The sequence below is a fragment of the Hyperolius riggenbachi genome, chromosome 5, assembly GCF_040937935.1.
Source record: "Hyperolius riggenbachi isolate aHypRig1 chromosome 5, aHypRig1.pri, whole genome shotgun sequence".
Taxonomy (NCBI): domain Eukaryota; kingdom Metazoa; phylum Chordata; class Amphibia; order Anura; family Hyperoliidae; genus Hyperolius; species Hyperolius riggenbachi.
In genome coordinates this window covers 340206475-340220496 of record NC_090650.1, presented here as the reverse complement: position 1 = coordinate 340220496, position 14022 = coordinate 340206475, and the positions used below count along the sequence as shown (strand labels likewise).

Genomic DNA, 14022 nt, shown 5'->3' with positions numbered 1-14022 from the left:
CCTAAAACTGTTAATTACAAGCCAGGATTGCAGCAGAGAGTGGCAGAAACAGCACAGAGGGGCACAGGAGAAAATAAGGAATAGAATGGTATGCTTTTTAGTGGAAGAATATTAGAGTACAGATTCTCTTTAAAAAATTGAAGCCAGTTGTAATAGAAAATGAATCCTGGGAGGTGGCAGCGTGACTAATTATGTGCATTGTCCAGGCACTGATCAGTGTGCTATGTATGACTTCAGGCAGTTAGATAAAATGAAATCCATAAGGTTTATGAATCAGTCACTAAACAGGAGTTAGTCACAGTGGTTATTTGCCTTGCAGCACTAGAGTCCAGTTTCAAACTCTGGCTGGGCGTTTGTAGGTTCTCTCTGCACTTGTGTGGGTCTCCTCTGAGTACTTTAGTTTCTGTCCCCAGAAGCCTAATAGGCAGATTAACTTACCATGATATGTAGTTACATCCTTTGAATAGGACTGTTGAGAGAAAGGGAAATGAAATGCTCAGTGCTGTCTGTAATGTGCTGGGAAAAGTGATTTCTTGTAATAGAACTATAGGGCATAACATGAGATCATAGAAACGCAACAAGACCAACTTTAAAGGACAACTGACCCGAAGGGGATATGGAGGCTGCTATATGTATTTACATTTGAACAATGCACATTCCCTGGCTGTCCTGCTGATCCTTTCAGTGATAGACCCGGAACAAGCAAGCAGATCAGATGCTGGATTTGCTGCATGCTTGTTTCAGGTGTGTGATTCAGACAGTACTGATGCATGAAAGATCCGCAGGATGTTAGGTAACTGGTATTGTTTAAGGGCCCACTTCCACTAGCCGTGAATTTGCATCACATCGCTTCGCATCAAAATTGAAGCCAATGCATGTCAAGGCATGGAATAGTTTCCATTGCATGCGCATTTCCATTCGCGATCTGATGCGGCCCGGAAAAATTATGGATGACATGCTGCAGATTCCGGCAGCACGCATCAGATTCCCGTAAGCACTCAGAGACAGCCGCATCTGGGCTTCCGGAAGACAACCGTGGCTGGATGCAATGCAATCCCATCCGGCTGGTGGAAACGGGCCCTAAAAGGAAATAAATATGGCAGCCTCAATATTCGTCTCAGTTCAAGAAACTTGCCAGTTGTAGTTTGTAGTTGTAACACTAGATGGCATGACAAGTACAGCAAATCGGTATCCAGGTGGAATGTTTTCTGATAATGGAAACACGTATTGCTGGAATATAAATATAGGAAGGCATATCTAGTGAGACAGGCACATCTAGTGTTAGTGATGCAGCAGGAAGAAAAAAATGTAAGCAAAAACATACTCGGAACAAAAGTATTTAAAAAAATGTATCTATGGTAAAGGTCTTGTCTCTGTTGTACAGCACCATGAAAGATTCTAGCACTGTATACATGCAAATAATAATAATACATACATACATACACTATTAAGAAATATTTATTTAGTATTCAAATGTTGCACAAAATGATACCAATAGCAATAGATGAGAGGGAAATGTAAACAGCTGAGATACAGACAGGTAAACAGGCTGCTATTTAAAGGAATCATCAAGCAATTTAACTTACCCTTGATCTACTTACCTGGGGCACCTTACAGTTGACATGTCCCATGCCGTAGCTCCGATCTCAGCCACCGGCCCGGGGTCCTCGCACAGTGTATCACCAGGCCGTCCTCTATTGCGCCTGTGCGAGCGCCGCTGTCAATCAAGTCCATGTTGTCCGGGGCTATACTGAGCGGGCGCAGAACTACTGTGCCTGTGCAGTACAATTCGGATGATGAGGACTTGATTGACAGGCGTAGTAAAGGACGACCTCGAGGTCAGCCTCTGCACTGGCGGGGACCCTGGGCTGGCGGCTGAGATCAGAGCTGAGGCATGGAACATGACATGTCAGCTGCAAGGGGCTGGTGGAAACCCCTGGTAAGTAGATCGGAGGGTAGGATAAAATGCTTGATGAATCCTTTAAGAACATGTGCCACTTTGTATACCTTTATACAGACAGTGAACATTGACCTTTGTTATAAAATATATTAAAAACCAAGTGTACGTCTTTAACACTAAGCAATAAAATGCTAAGAATTATTTTGACAATATGTTTTCACCTAATTTTGGTCCTTTTTAAATTGCAAAGTGCTGAAAACTTATTTTAAACAAAAGATGAAAAATTATCTCCTAGAAGAAAACTTAGAAGAAAAAGTGAATTTAACATTGGTCGTTGTGTACCAAATGAGCAACCCACTTTCCAATTAGATCTCATTTGTGAACAAACCACAATGTCCCCTTTAAGGGTCATTCACTTTAGTGATGCTTTACCAAAGGTGGGGTCCCAAAAAACAATATCTACAAAGGATAAAAGCAATTTGGATAGTGAATTACCATTGGTTATGTTAAAACCAATAAATGATACATTTACATAACTTAGAATGCATTTGCATGCAGATTAAATAACCCTCCTTTACTGATTAGGCAGTGTATTGAAATCTCCTCAGCATCTTAGCCAGTAGAGCTAGGAGTCCATAACTGTATCACTCAGATGGAAAGGGGAAAGGCAGGGGGTGTACCCAGTCTGTGTGCTGATATGTTCACCAAGCACATTAAAGGGAACTTGAACTGGATGAGTGGGCCGACAACGTCGCCTTATATATCGCATTGTGAGGACTCCTGCATTCCAACCAAGACCTTCAAGGTCTACCCGAACAATAAGCCGTGGTTTTCCAACAAACTGCGGCAACTGCGGAGACGCAAAGAAACAGCGCACAAGTCAGGCAACCTGGACGAGTATAGAGCAGCGAGGAACAACCTCAACAGGGAACTCAGGGCAGCCAAGAAAGAATACTCTGAGAAGCTGAGGCACAATCTTAGCTCAAACGATCCACGAGCCGTTTGGAAAGGGCTCAAGACTGTCACCAATTATAAGCCCCCCCTCAGCACGCCACACCCAGCATCAAGCTAGCCGAAGAGCTCAGTGCCTTCTACTGCAGGTTCGAGAACCAGCCAGAACCAGCAGGGACCCAATACCCTGCGTTCCCCAAACCCCTCCCCCCCCCCCCCCCCCCCGCAGATGCTGAGTCAGAATCGAGCCCACCTCTGCCGAGGGCAAGCGAGACCGAGGTCAGGTGCCTTCTGGCCTCACTCAACCCTAGAAAAGCCGCCGGCCCGGATGCTGTGTCACCAGCATGCCTAAAATCCTGCTCGCAGCAGTTAGCCCCCGTCCTCTCCTCCATCTATGCAAAGTCCCTACAGGAGGGACTGTATGTTTCAATGCTTCAAGAGGTCTACAATCATCCCTGTCCCCAAAAAGCAGGGTATATCTGACTAAATAACTACAGGCCTGTGGCCCTCACCTCGGTCATCATGAAGACCTTAGAAAAAGCAGTCCTGTCCGAACTCAAGAACTCCATGCTCCCCCGACTAGACCCGTTCCTGTTCGCGTACAGAGCAAACGGGTCCACTGACGACGCCATCAACATCTGCCTAGAGCTCATCAGTGACCACCTGGATAAACCTGATTCATACGCCAGAATCCTCCTACTCGACTTCAGCTCGGCATTTAATATAATCTGCCCTCGCATCCTCCAGAACAACCTGGAGGCACTTGACGTCCACTCGACCCTACGCCACTAGATCACGGACTTCCTGACCGACAGATCACAAGTCGTCAAGCTGGGCAAGATCTCCTCCCAAGTAAGGTCTACTAACACAGGTGCCCCACAGGGCTGCGTCCTGTTGACAATCCTGTTTTCCCTCTACACCAACAACTGCAGATCCACAGCAGACTCTGCCACCGTTACTTTAATGTGCTTCCTTTCTGGAAGAAGGCTACAGACCATTTCCACCAAGACAGCTAGGCATATGAACTCCTTCTTCCCTGCTGCCGTTAAACTCATATGGTTCCAACGATATTAGTGATAGGTCATCCACTGGCTGTGTTTTTCTGTTTTTCCTGCCACCTGTGTCCCTATTAGTGCCTTACTCTGCTAAAGCCACACCTATCTTAGCGTACAATTTTTCTGCACTTTTTTACTGTAATGCGTCATCCATTTACTGTTTTTGGTTGCTAGATGTCATGGTTGTTTTTAATGTCTTTGTTGTTGCCTTTTGTGTTGCTTTTTTTTTTGTGTCGCTGAGTTCTCTTGTTTGTGCCAAACCCAATTCCGGGCATGACCCAGTCATGCTTGGCGAAATAAACTTGATTCTGATTCTGATTCTGAACTGAGTAAAATTATTTAAAATAAACACATGATGTTCCTGCAAATTAATATTACATACATACTTTCCTCGCTGTCAGTTCCTCTCAGAAGCTCACCATATTCTTCTAACAACCCTCCCTTGTCTGAACTGAAATATATCAATTGCTGTAAGTTATATATCAGTTGCTGTGAGTTATAGCTGAAAGGACAACTGATGTGCAAGGTAATGTCCATGTTTCCCTATGGCTCAAGTTGGTAATGGTACAGTTTATGCCTGGCAGATATCCTGCTTTCTTTCAGCTGCTATGCCCCAATCTATCACCACCTTCTTCACCCTATGTGGCGTGTCCCCGCTTGAATGGGAGGTGAGGAAATAACACCTGCCCCACTTTGGTTACACCCAGGCCTTGGAGGTGCAAGGTAAAGCAGCTGAGGCATAGAAAGCCAGAGTACCACCAGAACAAACAAGACTATGCAGCTGGGTGATATTAGTGGAAAAGGTTACACAGATCACCCCAGGAGTTAGGGATCGTTTCCACTATCGCGAATACGCATGCGTGTATTGCAAGTGGATGGGCCTGTTTCCACTGTAGCGTTGTTGAGGTGCGTTTTTTTCAGTGGTGAAAAAACACACAAAAGAGCCGCAGAATTCGCCTGCGAGTGGAATGCATGCGAATCGCATGCAATGTATTTAATAGGAAAATCGCATGCGTTTTTCTTACGCGTTTTTTACGCGATTACGCGTGCGATTCCGCATAGGAACCAATGTAAATTAACACAGGCAGTGACATGGTTAAAAACGCATATAGCCTAACCTATGCGAAATCGCATGCGTAATCGTGTAAAATAACGCGTAAAAAACCGCACCTGCATGCGATTTCATCAGCGGTGGAATCCAGGCGATTCTGCACCGCAATAGTGGAAACAAGCCCTCATGGATAAGTGAGTAAGATTGTTTGGAGAAACTGCAGCTCTGAGCTTCCGCTAACTGCCACAAATAAACAAGACACAATGGTTGCTAAGGGCGACCGCAGCCCAGAGCCTCTGATGCCCAGCACAATGAGTAACCAGGCAGACAACAGACAGACAAATGGAATGCTTGCCAGCAAACAAGACACACTGGTTGCTTAGGGTGACTGCAGCCCTGAACCTCTGACTGAGTAACAAAACAGACAATAGACAGACAGACTGAATGCTTGCCAATCTAATCGCTGCCCAAGCGATAGCAAGCATCCACACTGACTTGGATAAGACAAAGCGACAGAACATAACTAATAGCAACCACAGCCTATAGTTCTGTCCACAGGAACAGGGCTAGCAGCCAGGAACATATAGACAGGAGGATTGTTTGCTCAGCAAAAGCAAACATCCACACTGACACAGACAATACAAACAGGTAGGAATGTAACTAATAGCAACCACTGCTACAGTCACGTCCACAGGAACAGAGCAAGCAGGAATACGCTCAATCACAAGAAAATGTATACGTGCTCTACACCAAGCTTAACCTTTCAAGTCTAGCTGTGCAAATCTGGCTAAAATGGCTTACCATGAGACATGCTCACGCAGAAATGCATCTGCTTTCGCATGCCAAACTTTGCAGGGTCAAAAACTAATACCGCGAAGCGGTTGCCCTGCGGGAATTAGTTCATGCTATACAGCATTATCCAGGAGCGCCTCGGGGAGGCTTCCCATTGCCCCCATACAACCGGGGGGGCTGCGGGGCCCCAGGCTCTCTCACTGCCTAGGGACCACAGCGACACCCCGGAGGAGGAGGCTGGGTAGCGCAGACGACCCCCCCAAGCGTGGCCGGCGCCGGGGGGGGGGGGGGGGCATCCGCACCCATCTCCCAAAAATTTAAAAACAGGCACTTACCTCAACGTCTGTATAGTGCTGTATAGCATGAACTAATTCCCGCAGGGCAACCGCTTCGCGGTATTGGTTTTTGACCCTGCAAAGTTTGGCATGCGAAAGCAGATGCATTTCTGCGTGAGCATGTCTCATGGTAAGCCATTTTAGCCAGATTTGCACAGCTAGACTTGAAAGTGTGTAGTAAGCGTCAAGGCAGGCAAGGCAAGATAATGCAATACAATAATACAACTTTCACACCAAGGACCCAGCAACAACTCAGGCAAGCTGTATGCTATGTTGGGCGAGGTCTGGAATGAGAGGCAGGTTTTTCTATGGATATCAGCCAATGGGAACAGACATGCAAATTCCCACACAGCTGAATGCTAATCATACAATCCTGTGCTACACTGATTGAAGGCTGCAAGCTGCCTGTGAATGGAAAGGATTCTCATTACAAATGCATGCCAGATTATGCGACTACATGCATGTAAGAAATCCACAGCTGTCTGGCTGCAGTTCAACTGCAGCAAGCCTTAAGGTGCGTACACACATCAGATAAAAGTCTTTAGAAAATGAAAGATCACAGACCAATTTTACCCCCTTTCATGTAGTATGAGAGCCATACTCTACACAGTCTATTCTATGGAGCTGAACTCCCCATCAGATAAAAATCTTTGCAAGATGCTGCACACAAAGACCGCTGTACACATGCAACAGATCAGTATCTGCAAAAGATCTGTTCCTGCAAAAGATCCATTCCTGCAAAACGCATTCATAGTCTATGATATCTGCAGACCTCATACACACCTTGTTTAACGGACAATTATCTGTAGATCAGATCCACCAGGTTGGATCTTCAGATCGGCAGATAATTGGCTGATCTGCAGATTAATGTCCATTAAACAAGGTGTGTATGGGATCTGCAGATATCATAGACTATGAATGCATTTTGCAGGAACGGATCTTTTGCAGGAACAGATCTTTTGCATATAGTGATCTGTTGCATGTGTACAGCATCTTTGTGTGCAGCATCTTGCAAAGATTTTTATCTGATGGGGAGTTCAGCTCTATAGAATAGACTGTGTAGAGTATGGCTCTCATACTACATGGAAGGGGGTAAAATTGGTCTGTGATCTTTTATTTTCCAAAGACTTTTATCTGACGTGTGTACGCACCTTTAGGCGGATTCATGACAACATGCTGGGCTACTCTGAACTGCAGAGTGAATGTAAATAGCAATGACTCTCATTGCAAATGCAAACAAAACCAAGCAACCAAATGCAGGTAGAGACAGGGGCGTAACTAGGCCCCACCGGGCCCCCCTGCAGATTTTCAGAGCGGGCCCCCGCCCTCCCTGGGGCCTGCTCGGGGCCGTTTTGTGGAGGCTGGGGGGTTGGCAGCATGAGGGGAAAGCCGTGGCCACAGTCGACGGGGAGAGGGGAAGTATCCCCCCTCTCCATCACCTCGGGGCTCTCCCCTCTGCACTCCCCTCCAGCTTAAAGAAGTGTCCGTGGGCAGCGCGAACAGCAGCGAGCAGCGACGGGCAGCAAACAGATACATACCTTCCGTGCGCTCCAGCCAGTGCGTTCCTCTTGCTTGCCTCTGACGCAACTTCTTGTTATACCGGAAGTCGCGTCAGAGGCTAGCGAGAGGAACGCAGGCTGGAGCGCACGGAAGGTATATATCTGTTTGCTGCTGCCGCTGCTCGCCGCTGCCCACGGACACACATTTAAGCTGGAGGGGAGCGCAGAGGGGAGAGCCCCGAGATGAAGGAGAGGGGGGGAACTTCCCCTCTCCCCGCCGACTGTGGCCACGGCTTTCCCCTCATGCTGCCAACCCTCCAGCCCCCACAAAATGGCTCCATGCTGGCCCTAGGGGGGCCCCGGGCCCTTCCGCGGGAGCAAAGGCTGTGGGTCCTAGTGGGGCCCCGGGCCCTCCCGCGGGAGCAGGGGCTGCGGGCCCTATTGTTACGCCAGTGGGTAGAGACATCAAAACTGCTCGGCTGCTGCTGCACTGCAACCGGCAGGAGGGATCCTTACGGGTCTTTGCGATTCCATCGATCACAGTGGACAAACAGGACATGGGAGAGGAGAAAGAGATTGAGGAGTAGACTACACGTGAGGTAAGTATGAATTGTGTGTTTATTTTGACTTTTATTTTCAATTCAGGTTTGCTTTAACATCACCACCTGATCACCTGATGAAGACAGGGGCTTTACACATTCAAAGTTTTCTCCTAGGAGATGATTTTTAATCTTCTGTGTAAAGTAACTTTTCATGCTTGTTGGTGGCGTAATGAGCTTTGAGTCCTATGGGAGAAAGGTGCTTTACAAATGTTTTTGTATTGTATTAAAATGCCTTTTATTGATAAACTGAAGAGATATTAATGTTAAAAATTGTTACGTAATTCAACAATACAGCTTAACCTAACCCTACTCTCACACAGAACCTTCCCCTTGTGGTGCCTAAACCTAACCACTCCCCTGGTGGTGCCTAACCTAAAACACGCCCCCCTCCCGGTGATGCCTAACCCTAACCCCCCTGGTGGTGTCTAAGCCTAACCCTAACCACCACTCCTGCACAAACACCCTTACACACATAGAAACGATAATATATTTAACGTACAATCTGTACATTCAAATGAAATAATATGACAAAAACTATAACGTTGCAAGCTTCTAAAACAATAACATATTTCAAAAACTTTAATGTTCGAATGTTGTCAACAATATTTATCGGGCGCCCTTTTTTGTGATTCGGGCACTGTATTAACAATAATTGCATTAGAGTCCATGGCGGCACCTTTTTTTCCTGCTTCCAAAATATCCATATACCCTGATTTTAGAGTGGACAAACTCTAAAGCCACCAAAGCTAAAAATATAGGCTATGGCATGCAGTATGGTTGCTCAGGATGGAATGCAGACACAAGATGAAGGACCTGACCTTTTCCTTGATAGACCAGGCAATATAAAAATAGGGTTGAGTTCTGTTCCACCTCTCTCAAGGGGGATAACTATATATGAACAACTCTGTATAAAATATTGCTAGAATTTGATAGTCACATTCTACAGTTGTCTCTGGATCCATTTTGATATACAGTGATATTGCAATGAAGCCACTAGGTGGCGTGCCTGTACTACTTTTTCCCCTCATCACCCTTATGTATGAATTGAGAGTTACAGATTGCTCATGGTGAACCACAACTCCTAGGAGTGTGTAAGGGGCTGAAAGAGATCAAAAAGCTTCCTTACTAAAATGCTATGCAAAAATGAAGTTTGCCTTCTTAAAGGATACCTTAGCAATAGCGATCAAAAAGGACATCTAATGCATGCGCAGTAGGTCCGCTTGGCCGCCTTGCAACTGCGCCTATGTCATATGGGGTCACCGGGGAGTGGACATACTGTGCATGTGCAGCGTAGTATGTCCGGGTCAGAGGGCACTGACCATGTCAACCGGGAACTACAAAACTTGGATAATTACCGGAGAACAGAGGGACATGCCGGGCATGGGAGGTGCGATAAGCATCTGCATAACTTCCCCCCCATACACATTAGGTGTCCTTTTTGAAAAATATTTATCGTTAAGGTATCCTTTAAAACAGAAGGTATTAGTGATTATTCAGGTTGGAGTGAGCATTTGAGGTGTCCCACTGCGCATCACTTCTGAATATGCAAATGACCACTTTGTTGTCCCTGCTAGCTAAGCACACCTCCAGAACCATTGGAATGCAATGATGTGTCAGCTTGTTCTTATTACAGAACCAAACTAGTCCAACATGCATAAAAACTGTTTTGGATCCTCATCGGTGCATGGCATGGATTAATATGGTTCTATGGAGTAGGTCTTGAAACAACCAGACTAAGTTATAGATTGCCCAGCAAGCTCATGGGTAACCAGAACTCCTAGGAGGGAGTAAAGGGTTAAAAGAGATCAAAAAGCCTCCTTACTAAAATACAAGGAAAAACAGAAGTTTGCCTTCCTAAAACAGAAGGTATTTGCGATTATTCAGGTTGGAGTGAGCTTTAAGGTGTCCCACAGTGCATCACTGTTGAATATGCAAATAAACTCTTTGTTGTCCCTGTAGGTAGAGTGACCAGATTTTTGTTGGTTCAACCTGGGACGGGCGGGGTGGGATGGGGGATCGGCGCGACAAATGGGGTGGCTGCGGTGCCGACAAATGGGCATGGCCATGACATTGTATGGGCGGAGCTAGCATAATGATGTAGCAGTGAGGCATAAGAAAGGAGTGTTTATGCCATGGAGGATTCGCATCATAGGTGTGCAAAAACTGTGTGATGCTGTTTAATAGTATACCGTAACCCCAAAGCAGCAAACATAGCCAACTATGACCATTAGATAATAAATGCAGCAACAGATACCGCAGACACCGGAAGATAAACGCAATGTGCGCAACATGTCAGCACAAAATAAACGCAATGGGCAACATATCAGCAGAAAATAAACGCAATGGGCAACATGTCAGCACAAAATAAACGCAATGTGTGCAACATGTCAGCACAAAATAAATGCAATGGGCCTGATTCACAAAGCGGTGCAAACACTTTGCACGCCTGTGAAAAGCCCTTTATCACGCCTAAACTTAGTCTAGGCGTGATCTGAAGGAATTCGCGCGAACTCCTGCGCGCAAAGTTTTGCGCAGCGCACCGCACTTCGCGCGAAGCGCCCATTAAGCCCTATGGGACTTTGCGCGCGCGTACGCGCGGTAGCTTCGCGCGAGTTAGAGCACAAAGCGGTGATAACTTTGCTAGTGCAAAGGTTATCACGCCTAAAGTCTTTTAGGCGTAATAACTGAGTTATCACCGCTTTGTAAATCAGGCCCAATGTGTGCAATATGTCAGCACAAAATAAATGCAATGTGAGCAACATTTCAACACAAAATAAACACATTGTGAGCAACATTTCAGCACAAAATAAACGCAATGTGTAACGTGCAGTGCACACAGATGTGCACTGAATGCAGAATGTCACTTAACGTGGAAATACTGAAGACCAAAACCAGGGTGAAGGTGAAATAAGGTAAGGGTTTATTTACAAAGTGCAGGATATATACAGGTGAAAATGCAGTTGGTGCATAAACATACATACACGCATAATCAAGCAACTGTACCAAAATAGCAATACGATTGCAGGCAAAATGTCTTACAATCAGACATACACAAACCAAATATACAGTATATACAGTGTGCACACAGTGAACCCCGGACCCTGTCTAACTAAGCTAACTAATATATATACACAGTATAATATACATTCAAGCGCGGGACAAATGCAGCAGGCAATTGGAACGTCATACAAGCCAAGATCAGATACCAGGACGTCAAGCAATACAATCAGTAAGCAGAAGAATAGTCAGACAAAGCTGATATCATACACAGGGAAGTCAAGCAGACAGTAATCAGGAGAACATACAAACAGGTACAGGTATCAAAAATCAAATAACACAAATCAAGGACCAAGTAACAAAGTAGTGACCAGAACACAGGCTCTAGGGCTATCCACATCAATGAACTAGCAAAGGTGTTCTGTCAGAGCTGGACTTATATATGCTGTAGGATGGTCATGTGACATCTTCAAATGCTGCAGAAACACAGTTCTTGAGTACAGAGACCTCTGCTGGTGGGCAGAGGGAACTTCAGGAGGATTGCAAAAATGTTCTTGCTGAGAGAGGGGACATCTGCTGGTGAACAGAGGAAGTCCACAGTTCACAAATGTCACCAGCAGGAACAGATCGTGACACAATGGGCTTGATTTACAAAGCCGTGCTAACTGTTTAGCACGGGTGTGCTAAACAGTTAGCACGTGAAGTGCCGTTCGCGGACTTTTGCGCGCGCAAAGTTCCGCAATCGCGGAAATCGCAGAGCTTTGCGTGCGCAAAAGTCCGCGAACAGCACTTCACATGCTAACTGTTTAGCACACCCGTGCTAAACAGTTAGCACGGGTTTGTGAATCATGCCCAATGTGTGCAACATGTCAGCACAAAATAAACACAATGTGAGCAACATGTCAGCACAAAATAAACGCAATGTGAGCAACATGTCAGCACAAAATAAACGCAATGTGAGCAACATTTCAGCAGAAAATAAACGCAATGTTGGCAACATTTCAGCACAAAGTAAACGCAATGTGTGCAACATGTCAGCACAAAGTAAACACAATGTGGGCAACATTTCAGCACAAAGTAAACGCATTGTGGGCAACATGTCAGCACAAAATAAACATAATGTGAGCAACATGTCAGCACAAAATAAACGCAATGTGAGCAACATTTCAGCACAAAATAAACGCAATGTGAGAAACATGTCAGCACAAAATAAACGCAATGTGAGAAACATGTCAGCACAAAATAAACGCAATGTGAGAAACATGTCAGCACAAAATAAACGCACTGTGAGAAACATGTCAGCACAAAATAAACCCAATTTGGGCAGCATTTCACCTGGAAAAAAAAGCATTTACTCACCTGACAGAAGTCTCCTCTCGCTCCTGGCCAGCCTCTGGCGCGCTGCTCCCGGGACCATCTTGCTCCTCCTGCAGTCTCCCACGCTGACAGGCAGAGCAGGGCTACGACAAGATGGCACCCGAAGCCCTGTACTGGAGACACAAATTGTCTCCAGTACAGGGCTTCGGCAGCCATCTTCCCGTAGCCCTGCTCTGCCTCCTGGAGACTATGCAGGCTGGAGCAGGGCTGCAGGCAATGAACTGGCACGGCGTCTATAGACGCCGCAGTCAGTTCATACAGATATGGTGGCCAGAGTCCCGAGGCCGGGACGTCCCGCTGCTAAAAGCAGGACGTTTCCCGGGACCTCATGCAGCCCGGGACAGCGCCCCCTGAAGGCGGGAGCTATCCCGGGTAAAGCGGGACGTATGGTCACCGTACTGTAGGCTAAACCCCCAGAACTGCTGGAATACAATGATGTGTCAGCTTATTAAAATTATCAAGCCAAACTAATCAAACATGCATACAGACTGTTTCGGATTGGTTGATTCTCATCAGTGCATGGCATGGATTAATATGGCTCTATGGAGTAGGACTTGACACCTAGAGTTACAGATTGTCCAACTATACAATACAATACAATAACATTTGTAAAGCGCTTTTCTCTTATAGGATTTAAAGTGCATGAGAATAGCTTTACCAAAGCAACTGGATTGCTTGCTCTTAAATTATACTGCTGATGTTTAATAATTCTGGCTATTCCAAAACTTCAATCTAAAATACCAACTTGGTATAAACTGAACAAGACACAATCATTCTCGTCATTGTAGTTAGGCGTATTTGTAGAAGTAGTTGAAAATGGCACAAGATGCGTCTTGTTTAAAAGGGCACCTGCTAATTCTAACAGCAGTTCGCACAGCGGGCACCCATTTAAACAGGTCACATCTAAACTGCGGTTAAAGTGGACCTGAACTCTTGCACAGGACAGAAGGAAAACACAGATAAGTGCACCCTGTATGTATTTAGAGAGTTCAGCCTCTCTAATTCCCCCTTATCTGTGACTAAGCACAACACACACTGTAATTTGATCCCTCAGCTGTGTCAGCTGACTGCAACAGCAAAGAGCTAATTTGTAAATACAGGATGTTAACAATATGTCAGCTTCCATGAAAGCAGGAAGTAGAAAAACTGCAAATTTGATGCAGGATTTGTATCAGCTGTAACAAAGAAATGCTTTTCTTAAAATGTTATTATGCTGTTGCTGATCTTTTAGAGCAGAGAGGAAGTTCTGAATTCAGGTCCTCTTTAAGGTTGAAGATTAGGGGTGTAGGTGTGTGTGTGTCGGGGGGGGGGGGGGTGTTAAAGTTAGTTGTCCAACATTAAGGTAAGTGGCCCACTGCGGGAGGGGGGATGGTTGAGGTTAGGTACTCACCAGGGGAGGGCTCGGTGTGAGAGCAGGGAGAAGGTAGGTCGCAGTAAGATATCAGTAAATACTATGGCCTTAA

At 45.7% G+C, this 14022-nt stretch overlaps 1 protein-coding gene across 1 annotated transcript in view; it reads right to left on the bottom strand.

Moving 5' to 3' along the window:
- The window catches only part of LOC137517731 (aquaporin-4-like), a 114337-nt gene that overhangs the window by 78538 nt on the left and 21777 nt on the right, over positions 1-14022 (bottom strand). Inside the window, exon 3 of the mRNA XM_068234766.1 lies at positions 439-469. The gene's annotated coding sequence lies outside the window, so the exon portion shown is untranslated. The remainder of the gene's footprint in view (positions 1-438; positions 470-14022) is intronic.